We start from the raw sequence: 12,679 nt of genomic DNA on the forward strand, positions 1-12,679 counted from the left end.
CATAAAAATGAGAAAATTTGATTATTTGATTGATATGCATATTGTGCAATCACATAATCATATAAACTTAGAATTAAATTAATTGACCAGTGCCTTATCCATTGTTATAGAGTCAAACCATTAACGTTTAGACCTATTTAATTGACTTGCAATTAAATTGTTAGTACTTAACTCAAAGTTTAATTCTTATAATATCCCTCCCATAAACCCAAAAACCTATCTATTCCTGTAACTAGTTACTTAATTCTTTGAATTAAAAGTAATCAATGAAAAAATATATAGTTTATCCAAGCTGTATTAAATGAAAGAACTTTGTTCATTCAATCAAGAGATTATAGACATATAGAGATGGAGATAAAAATTAGAGACACATGTATGCAGAAATTTATTTGTATTAATCCCTTTGAAAATAATACAATACTTGTGTAACACAAAATACATCTCAAAATTAGACAAACTAAGTCATACAATGTCACTGTATTCTTTGAGTTACAAAGTTAATACAACATATGATTTAACAATACTAGATCGGCTATAAAATAGTAGAAACACTAAATTATACATACTATAGAACAATAATCCACATCTTGGGAATCCTTATATAGAGGATTGCAACAAGCTTTAGATGGGAGGGCAGATGTCAAAAAATTAACTGGTCAAAAATAAGAGGCAAGACCTTTGAAAATTTACACTAATACACTCCTCTGAAATTGAAAAGTAGGTAGGAAAGTAGGTGTAAAAAGTAGATGACATTTATTGTAGAAGTCTTTACTTTAACTCTTTTGTCCTCTTCCATCTCCTTTTGTCTTCTCGTAGGATCCCTTTTGTTGTCTATATCTAATCATCTTCCTTGGATGGTAGAGCCTTAATGTCTTCTATTACTTCCCATATGGCCACATTTGTGTCTATCTTGAGCCAAGAAGCATCCCCAACTATGTTCAATTCCTCTATATTTTTATTCCACTTAGAATCAATAATAGCTTTTACTTCTCTCGAGACTTTACCAATATCTAATTCTATTCTAAAGATAAAGTCAATCAAATCATAGACAACATTTACATCTTTCTCATTATTAAAATAGGCCACAAACCTCAGATGTCTCAAAATATCTTCAAATGACAAAGACCACTCTTGTCATTCCTTGAAATTTTCATTACTATCTATAATATCAAGAATAAAATTTGGAATCCCCACAATAAATGTTTTTATTTTCCCTTGGATCAATTTCATCTTTTCTGTGAAAAACCATGTAACTCCCTTAAACTATTTATCATTTTTTCTGGTATTAATGATTACCACCTTGGGTAATCCCTTTTTTTGGGGCAGTAGAGGGACCAAATTATCAAAAAATTGGGCATAAGGCCCCAAAGTTGTGAATAGAGGGGATATAAGATCTAACACATCTGAGCACTTATATTCAACTCCTTGTAGTCCAATGTAATTGTTATGCACAATTTGTGAAACAACCTTAAGGCACCGATTTTGTGCATAATGAAATTCTAAATTATCTTAATTTCCACTTCCTTAGCACCATTCCACTCATCAATATCTGTGTGTTGGGCTTCTCTCACAACAACTATGCTAGCTTTAGTCTGAGCTTCATGGTCCTTCACCTCTATAATGGTCTAGTCACAACCCTTAAGATCATTATTTCTTCCTCCATGTCAGCTATTTTCTTCTCCATGACATAAGTCCTCTTCAAATACTCCTCATACTTTTGTCTAGAATTAATTGGTGTGTTGTAAGTTGTGTACATCTTCTCTTACAATGTATCCATCTTTCTCTTCCCCATTAATGATGTTGTATTCACCAAATTGTGGATGTAGTTGTTGGATACAATAGAGACATTCCAAAAAATTACATTCCCCTAGGGGAACTCCTTTATCTCCATGAAAGTTGGCTTATTGTCATCTAGAACAAAAATGCTCTATACTACCATTGTCTTACTATCTATATTAAAGCCAAATCCTTCCAGGTCAATAGTCATATGAGTCTCTTCAAAAGAGACATACCATTCTTTGTTTCTGATATGATCCAATATTAAAGAGGAACTAAGTTCCCAACTAGGAGAAACTAGTATTCCACTTCTCATTACCAATGCTCTTGCTTCATCTACTATGAGATTCTTATTGTTCAGATCATATTTCTGCAACCTCTACACTAACTATGTAATTACTCAGATGAATCTCTAGGTTACAACTATAGGGCAAGCTCATTTATTTTACCTTATAAAGGAATGACTTAAATTTATTAGAATTTACAAATTGGTCATCCTTTGTAAATTTTTATGTCTTAATCATTCTCTCATCCAACATCTAAATCTACAATTCAGTCATGTTGGGGATCTTTTCATTCTCTCCTACTTTTTTGGTCAAAAAATTATATATGATGGTATCAAAGAATTTTGATCCCTTAGGCATAGTTATCAATGCCTTTCCTCTGACCTTGTCAAGGATCTGAATCATATTTTTCTTCTTCTTTCCTTTAGCCTATGAAGATATTTGTGGTTGATCATCATCAACCTCTATAGTTGTAACATCGTCATGCTAAGGAGATTTGGGTTCTACTCTATCTCTAAACTCTACAGGCACTTGTGCCATCAATTTATCAAAATTGTCTAGGCACCTATTGTACCTATCAAGATATGGTGCATCATGGTGAAAACCCTTAAACGATGGGTTTGTTTCCCTCATGGCTTCTTCTATCTTTATTATCTTACACCATTTATGAGTCATATCCCTACACACCTCTATTTGCAAGAAGTTCATGATGCAATATTCTTCCTTATTGCTAGGAAGATTGTGCTTCCTTATTTGTTTAAGAGCATTCCTCACCAAATCATTTGGATTAGAGTTACTATCTAGGATAGAGGGAAGTTTAAATTCATCTAAACATTGATCTACCTCCTCTATGGCATCCTTCCCTATCAAAAAATCACCTATCTTTTCATTTCTGGCTACAAAAGAACCTTTCCTAACAACAAGGCCTAAATACTCTTTATTCATCATTAATAACTACCAGAAGAATTCTAAATGGCCTTAACTCTTAAGGACATGTCTAGGTAATAATTGGGGAGGCTGAGGACACCCAAAAACTCCTATAATTGAAATTTTTTCAAAAAAAAAAAAAACTAGCCCAGTCATGGCTAAGTACCTTATCCCTATTTGGGCAAGCAGATGATCTAATTAACATCCTTACTCCCCTAGGTATTCTCTCATTTATATCCATTAACATATTCATGATTGGAAAAAAAAAATCATTATAGAAATAAATAGTACTAGCATAGGGATAAAACCTTTGCTAAAAGTGAGTCCACATTTGCATAGGTAGGGTTTCTCCATTCTCCTCGGTGGCCTTGACAAAGTCTAGATTGATATGCCCTATATTCTTAAAAAGGATAATGTGCATCAATAATAATATGCCAAATTTTTTGGGGTCAAAGTGACCAATTAATATAAGATTTCTAATCTCTACAAGGTCAACATTGTGGTTGTAAGGGATGTGGAGAGGGAACTTCTTCATTGTCTGCTTCATCACTGATTAACTTGCACCATAAACCAATGGTCTTCATCTTTTGTTGTGGGCTCCTATCCCCTATGTGAGTACTGATGTAGAAGTTGAAGTGGAAAAATAAGTGAAAGCATGTTGAATAAGGTTTCTAATCTCGACTTGGTCAACATTGTTGATCTAAAGGCTATCCACTAGGCAATTCTTCAATGTCCAATTAGGGGTAGCATTGCATCCTCTTTAACTATTACATGTAGAGCCCCAGGAGGAAATAGGTTGTTCGCTGCTTATTCTGGCCAAATTTCCATATGCATCTTTCATTCATTGTAGGAGACGTCTCCCATTATTATTATCTCTATATTGGCCAGATTTCCATTGCATCTTTTATGACAAAAAAAAAAATATCATCCCAGCTTGATAATGATTTCACACTTTTAAGAACAAACAACATCCACTTCATGGGTATATTTGTTAAATAATGCACACAAAAGCTTATCATACAAGTTGAGCTGAGGAAGGTCTAGATGATCTTTATCATCATTATGGCTATGATGCCATTGTTTATTATGAGGAGTATCATCAGAAATGCTACCAATAGCATATGAACATGGGTGTTGGCTATTACAAGTTAAGGCCACAAGGGGCACACATTCAATAGAAATATTAAGCTTCCTTAAAAACAAGGGAATTTTGAAAGGTTCCTCAGCCTTAACATTAGGTTTTAAAATGGTACCCAAAATCTTCCATAGGAGCAAGGTCACCCCCAAAGTTTAACTACTCCCTCTATGTGAACCTCCTTTCCGCCTCAATATAAAAGAGCCCACCTCTTTAGGAATAGAAAAGGAAGGGATTGGAAGAAGGGGTCCTATCAAACTTCCATATCAAATAGCTCAGTTGAAAATGACATTACCTGTCAATGTTTGAGTTATGAGTTGAAGTTTCACATAAAAATGAACATATTGCAATTCTTGTGTAAAATGTTTTTTTTTTTTTTTTGTATGGAAGGAAACCACTTACAATTATTTTTTTGTGATTTTTTTCAAATTATTAGATTTTTTTGCAAGGCATAGGCTTTTTTTTGCACTAAGATTAATGTCTGATGTCCTTGCCAAGCATGGCATTGCATGTCAGATTTTAGTTATATGCACATATTTAGTTTATTTAGGGCAGATTCCCATGTTGTTTAGCTTATTTTTGCTAATATCATTTTGGAGCTCATACCTTAAGAATTTAAACCTATAATTCCTTAAACAATCTTCATATAAACCCAGTTTTTCAGAGAAAGCTCATGGGCTGCTTGGAAAAGCTAAATCTAATTTAGACAAACCCACCTGTACTTAACAAGACATGCTTAAGAAATTATACTTTATCTGGCGCTACATTTTAGCTTAATTCATTTACCAGACCCAAGGGACTATTGTCTCAGTGCTAGAAGAGAAATCAAGAAAACAATTTTTGCAGACTAGATATTTGAAACAGATAGATATAACAGCAGTGTAGTGACTTCAAATGTTGATCATATTTGAAATTACTGAGTTATAAAGCAGGGAGGGTGTGCAAGGATGCAACCCAAACAATCACCAGAAAGGGGTCTGTGGGTACGGAGATGCCATCTCAAGATATAGTTCAGAGGGCATATTATATATAAATATAATCGGCCTGAAACATTTGTAAAGTGAGATAGACTTTGTCCCCAATCTTGAGTTTCCCAGTGAATAAGAAATGACCTATCTTGTCCACTGTAAAATTGCTTAAAGGATGTGAAGCAATTATTCTCAAGTGTAGACAATTACCTTTTGAGCATAGACATTGACCAAGGCACGGTAGACACTTGCAAAAAGCTTAAGGTCATCGGTTTATATATATATATATACCAACAAGCATAGTGCACGCATTCAGTTCTAATCCTCTGACTTTCATGATCACCATCCACATTTGGCATTGTACACTTTCCATTAACCCGAGGGAGGCGATATCTGTTAAGAGCCGTAGGCATTTCACCCTAAAAGTAAAGTTCTTTCATTAATGACCCTCCAATGGTTGTGTTGCCTCTTAGTAGTCACAGTCAACCAGTGTTCCATCAGGCTCCAAGGGGCTATATGCAGTTAATCTAAGCATTATTGGAGTGCCTCCAGTGAGAGAAAGACCAAAAAAATATGTATTGCTTCTTGTGGTCCCATGAATTTATTATTTGTTTAACTATCAGTTATGTGATGTGTCTGCCAGACTAGAAAATCTATTTGTTCCCAGATGCACGAGGCGGAAGTCGGCAAATCAATTTCCTTCTGGCAGCGTGAGACTATTTCGGCGGGCTATGCCTTCCATGTAAAAGCTTTTCGGCTAATAAAATCTGTGGAAGGAAAATTACATTTGCGATATTGAAATCTCTGATTGAAAAAATGATATGTGAAATAGAAATTACTATGAGGACTGAAACAGTACAAGCATATTAGCATTGCTATTTTGGTATTTGGAACAGACTACAATAATCTTACAGAGCCTAACAAACAAAATTAGATAAGAGGTAACTTGAACCAAGTACAACTGTGCAGTGTGTACCGTGAATCAGGTAACTTGATAATTATCTTTAGTGTGTGAATACTACTATCAGATTGACAAAGCTATCAAATTGTTTTCAAAGGTAATCTACAGCATCCAGTTCAACATGTTACAGCATAAGTCTCAGTTGTAAGTTTATTACTTGAATTCAACTTGAAAGTTACAAGATGTTTAGTCTATAGTCACAGAGATACTTCATTTTCTATTCAGATTGAAACATGCTTATTCTGGAGTTAAGCCCTCCGCAACTGTGATAGATTTGGTTAATTTTAAAAGCTCTCTAATTGTATGTGTTGAGATTCAACCTTGAATAGGATAAAAATATAGAGTCAGATCATTTTTTGTTGAATGATTATCAGGTCTGCTTTATCAGATATTTTGGTCTTGCAAAATTAAAAAAGGATATGAACTAATAGAACTGTAATGTCTCTTCAAAACACTTGGAAATTGTAATCCATTAGGTGCTAATTTATTTGAGTTGTTGCTTAGACTGGAAGAGTTGTAGCTCAGAGTGTAGGAGTTGTTGCTACTTAGGGTTGAAGCCCTTAGATTGTGCTTGAGTTGGTGGTTTTTCTGGAATCAGGTTTTCACGTTACATCTTGTGCATTATTTTTTGTGGATTGTCTTCTCTTAGCTATTATTTCTAGCATCATCTTAAAATGCAATGTTAAAAATAGATTTAAACAACAAACTAAATTGGATCAAAAGTTTATAGTACAATCCTGATTCATGCCCCCTTAGGATTGCCATTGTGTTCTAGACAACATGCATGTGCTTGCCAAGTTTTACTACAACTCAGAGAAAATTTAGAACTCTTGATTTGAGAGTTTATGAGTACTTTTTAAGAAAAAACTATTGAGTACCTAGGAGAAAATAATATATTGGGAAGACTTACCTTGAAGACCGAGCTCAACAAGTTTCAAGTAACCACCTGGCTGTAAAAGCTCCCCCACAATTCTATCAGGTTTAGTCAAATCTCTCTCAAGAAGACAAACACGTCTTCCATCCTATAGTGCATTGGACAACAAAAAGTAAGAAAATGACATGCAAACAACCATTCCATCAAACTTTTTCATCTCAATGCTCTCAACTTATTCAACCCTCTAAAATATCTAACTAATCTAACTGTTGTGCATTACTCTCTCATAGATATGCACAAATTCCACCTTTCTTGAAACTTGCTTCAATGTAATCTTTAAGCTATGGATGTCAAAGATAGAATCAATGTGCACAAATCTCATTTACATGGATATAGTATTTGTTGTTCAAAAATTACATTTGTCAATCAAATCATTTTTTAAAAAGCAAACCCAAATTTTGTGTAAAACATTCAATAATTCACTGGTTTTAAATTTTTAACTAACTTTGACTAATTTAAACCAATAAATTAACAAAATTACCAAAATAAATTTAATATAAACAACTTTTTAATAAAAAAGGAGAATTAGGATAATACCAGGACCAACTACTCGAACACTGGCACCAAAACCTTCTTGAATTGACTTTATTGTTGATCCTTGCTTTCCTATTAAACTTCCGGACTATGTCCCAGGTAGCAGCATTCGAGCTGAAATTGACCCCCCAACACCTTGTTGCCTTTGACCAGAATCTATCATTGCATCTATGCCCTCTATTATGTGCTTATGAACCTTAAGCACACCATCCATAGCTATGGAGACAGCTACAATAGGTTCATCCTTTGCTGAGATGATAACCTTAAATATAGCAAAAATCAATAATATTTAATACAAGTTAAGATCTGGTATTAAACATCATTTATTATTATTTTTTAATACAATGATGAAATAGTTTAAATATTAGATTGAAATACATGCAAAATAAGCAACAGAATTCACCAAAGTTACAGCACAAGAGTACCATTATTTAGCTTGCATTAAAATGCGACTCTAACAAATAAGATATTTTAATTTTTAAAAGATTTTTACTTAAGCTAGATGAAAATGTAACTTACAACATATTAGGGATGCCTAGCACTCCATCTAGAATTTTGATGTGAGACTTGGTCTCCTCACACATTTTCTTCACAAACTCTCCTTTGCAACCAATTACCTCACCAACCTTCTGACTAGTTATAAGCAATTGAAATACACTTTCTCCAAGCCATCCAAGCCATCTTTTATCCACACCAGATTAAGCGAGCTCATGAATTCATGTAATTAAAGATGGCTTCCAAGAAAAGTTGTTTACCATTGTATTCTAGACAACTTACCACCAAGCACGCACTAAATAAAACCCAATATGGCTTTCACAATGCAAAGACCCCAAATAGAATTTCATTAAAAGTATTCCTCACTACTGTGAAGTTAATCTATTATTTATGCTTTCAGATGTAGACAAGGCAATCCATAAGCTGAAACTCTTGAGTTAATGCTTCTCCCGAGTTCACAATTTCCATTAGAAAAAACAATTTCAGTGAAAATAAATTGAAATGCTAATAATTAGACAAATCTAACTAGTTCAAGAAGAAAACATAGACACCATAGGTTAGGTAGTGGATATCTACTATTAGATTTGTACAATCCATTGCACTTTCCTCAATCTCAAATATGGCATACTGCAAGTGAAGATGTCAACACTGCCGAGACTACAAATTTCAAAAGCAACTACCCATTTTATCACCACTTTGAAAGGGGGAATCAATTCTTTTACAAGAACATGAATTGGAGAAATAGGCAAATATTAAAAAAATTAAATACAAAACAAAGATGACATGGTATAGACTTTGAACCAATAATGAAGTTAAATGTTAGGAACATGTAAACGTTGAAAAATATTCAATATCGTAAACATCCCAATAATATTTAACTTTTTAATGGCACCTATGAAAGTAGAGGAATCATACCATACAAGAGAAAAAGTACATCCTACCTATGCATACACTATATGATTCCTAAAGATATTACAAAATTTCAAGAATTTCAGTTGTCTTGTTGCATTGACATCAACTTGGGTAATGTACAAATCAGTCTAATAAGCACCCAAGCCATTTCAACTGCATTAAACATCCAAAACCTTCTCAAGGTTCCCTACAAAAAAGTATAAATAGTCAATGTACTTGCTTCTCCATCTAACATTGATAGCTACTATAGTGAGAACCATAACCCCTTGTAGAATGTCCAAAACTTGGACCATATCCTCCAGTTGGGGCCAAGTGACCAACATTTGGACCATAACTTCCAGCAATGCTAGAATGACCAGTACTTGGACCATAACCTCTAGTTGGGCCAGAATGTGCAACACTTGGACCATACCCTCCAGCAGTGCTTGCACTTGGACCATAATCTCTAATGGAATGACCACCATGCCCAGTATTTTGCCATGGGGAAGTGTACATAGAACTTTGACTAGGATAAGAATTATATCCTATATCAACTCTGTTATATACATCTGTAGGTGGCCCTAAAGCCTCTGCCATGAAGTTCTACGAAAAATATTCCATAAACATTTTTAGAACTACTTTGTAACCCATATTCAAAAAAAAATTGTAAGAGTCATTAACAAATTTGATAACATTTGCAGTACAAGTTCAAAGTCTGATAAATTAAGTTGTATGCATGACTTATTACATATTTAAAAAATGATAGTTCCAATCCATACATGGATCAATGAGTTTGACTCAAGAACTACAGAGTTGAATCCTAATAGCAATATTACAATTTGACTTGTTGAGAAAATATCTCATACTTATCAAATGATGAGCATAAGGGGCTTTCTAATGATTGGTTCGTAAGGCACAGCACTTGGTGTAGGTTTTGCAAATGGGTTTGCAAGCATAGTGGGTTTAACCATAGAGGAAACTCCATAGTATGTATGCTCAAGCTAGAGTAGTACTGGGATGGGTGACCTCCTAGGAAATCCTGATGCTCCACCTCTATGAGCATCACCTAGACCCAATGGGTGCTAAGAGCTCCATTCATTCTCATGAGAGATGGGTTAGGTGTGAATCGTGAATCACTGCTCATGAAACATGGGTCAATGAGTTTGAATCAAACTACACAGTTGAATCCTGATAGCAATATAACAATAGTAAATTTTCTAATCGGAAGATATTCAAGGGGATGACCCTATGAGATAAATAAACAAAACCCCTAGAAATATTGCATCTGAGGCATTCACGTTGTTCATGTATGATTATTTAGTGGTTTCTCTTTTCAGTGTGGTTACTATGCTTATCTTGGACATGTAATTCACTTACTGAATAAGACACATATGCATGTTGTAATTTTTGGTGATGTTTTTAAGTGGCTCTAATAAAGCTTTGTTGGTACGAAGAGTAATACTAGATTAATGTCCATAATCAGGGGATTGCATTTTGTATATATGAAAAAATGTGACCGAAATAAGGCATGCCTATGTCCCTACATGCTCTTTATTCAAATTTTTTTTATATGTAATAAGATTGGGATTACTATCTTGTGTTGTCCATTTTACCTGTCATGGCATCAAGAATTCTACAAATGCACTTTATTAGATTGTCTACAGGAATTGAGATTTTCATTGAATGTATCCATTCAAAATGGTTCATTTCTCAATCAAGTGAAGCCAAACATATGAATAATGAATGATTTTGTGTTTCCAAAGACATTTATTATGTAGTTATAGACCATACTATCAAAATATGAACTTTATTGATTCATGATGTAATCTACAGTCTAAATTCCTAGAAGAAAGTTCTAAAATGTAGAAAAGAATAGACTTGTTTTGCATTTGAACATTTTGTACTTCGGAGACAATACAAAAGATAGAGTCCTGATTAGACTTGGACCTGAACCAGTCATGCAAGTATAATTAAGGTGTTTTTACATAATTATTTTAAATTAAAATTTATTTCATCAATAGTAGATCCCTACTTTGGAAGTGTGTTAGTACCTTTAATGAAGTTCATTTTCTTGGTTGCTTTGACTATGTACTCTAGCAGAAATGCATAATATAAAAGAGTTGTTATAGGTGAAGACCAACTTCATGTGTTTCATCTTAATCACTTTATTGAAAAATACTTAGGCCAAAGAGAAATTCTACATCTTAAAAATAATTCTCTTCATCGCAACTATGAACTCATAGTATTTGCATTATTCATGGGTAATGTTGTTATAGGATTTCATTATCTCCTTTAATGCCAATAGTGTTATAGTGAATAACATTGGCCAAGTGCATCTATCAAAGATGCCTTTTTAAATAGGCAGACAATATAGACAATAAAATATATTTCATTGGTAATGTATGTGCATTCTCAGTAGTAGGAATTCATTATGTTCTTCAATGCCAATGGTGTGATGGTGGCCAACATTAACCAGGTGCATCCAAGATGCCTTATTTATAGGTTAGATTGATAGATAATGTAGCCAAAAAAATAGACATCATCATAATGTATGTATAATCTACATGTAGAAATGAATCTTTTCCCTATACAAAGTACATCTTTTTAGGTGAATACACTACACCTTGGCATAAATTGCTTGTAACAAAAACTTTGTAGCAGGCCGAGATGACCAACTTGTCAATCTAAATCATACTAATAGAAAGTATGTGGACAAAGGGTCCTTGGGTCATCCAATAGGTTTGTGAATAACTTTCTCTATTGATAGAAAACAAAATAATTTTCAATATATGGTGCAGGTTTATATTTGTTCATCTAGTAAAGTTGTAGGGTGAATATGAAAGATTTTTATATCAATGATTTAATGGATGTGAAGTGGTCCATTTAAAAGTGTTTTAGGGAATTGGCTAGGAGTTGAACCAAGGGTCTTTGGTTTGTTGCTCAAATGTTCACCACTGAGCTACCAAACCTCTCGGTGACCATTCCATCCATATGTACTAAAGGCTTTTAGTATTTCCTAGCTTTAGCTAACCTGAGCTATGATACCATATTAAACTTTTCCTCAACCAACTAGGAGGTAACCTTAGAGCCTTTCATTTACTACTAGTGTCCTCTCTACAACTATGTTGAGTCCTCTTGGTGAATAGGCCATCTTTTTTTCAGGCATGGCTTTTTTCCAACATCCCAAACATCAAGCTCACTCAATCCTAGTCTTAAAATGACATGTAGCCATTTGATCCAAGAGGATCTTCAGGACCAAAAATTGAAGTGTTCTAGTTTGTCTCGAAAGCAGTATCATCACGTAGAGAATAGAATTTTGAATCTGGCACAATTTGAACGGGCAAAAAATGAGTCTATTTGTGCAAGATATTTCCAGTCAAAGCCTAGTCAAAGGTTGGTTAACTCAAGGATCAGGGACGAGAGAAAAGGTGAAAAATTCATCATCACCAAATTAGTTGAAGTTGACATCAATTCGAAGGTCTCATCGCCATGATTCCAATGCCATTCATTTTGATGAAAAAGGAGTTCATACGCAAAAGTTATGAGTAGTCAAAGATGATTGGCAAAATGGTTGATTGATGGCATGGCATGGTGTTAGCATGATGATGCGACAAATACAGTCAGCATTCTTAGCCAGTCAAAAGTTGCCACGTGGCATTATAGGGCAGAAAGTATGTTCCACATGTATGGCAAGGAAGCCTACGTGGCATGATCTCAGGAGCCCATGTGGCAAGTCTACTTAGTTGACAGTCCACGTGTCAATTGCAAAATCAA

The sequence above is a fragment of the Cupressus sempervirens genome, chromosome 5 (genome assembly GCF_028749045.1).
Source record: "Cupressus sempervirens isolate cs-2001-9-10 chromosome 5, ASM2874904v1, whole genome shotgun sequence".
Classification (NCBI taxonomy): Eukaryota; Viridiplantae; Streptophyta; class Pinopsida; order Cupressales; family Cupressaceae; genus Cupressus; species Cupressus sempervirens.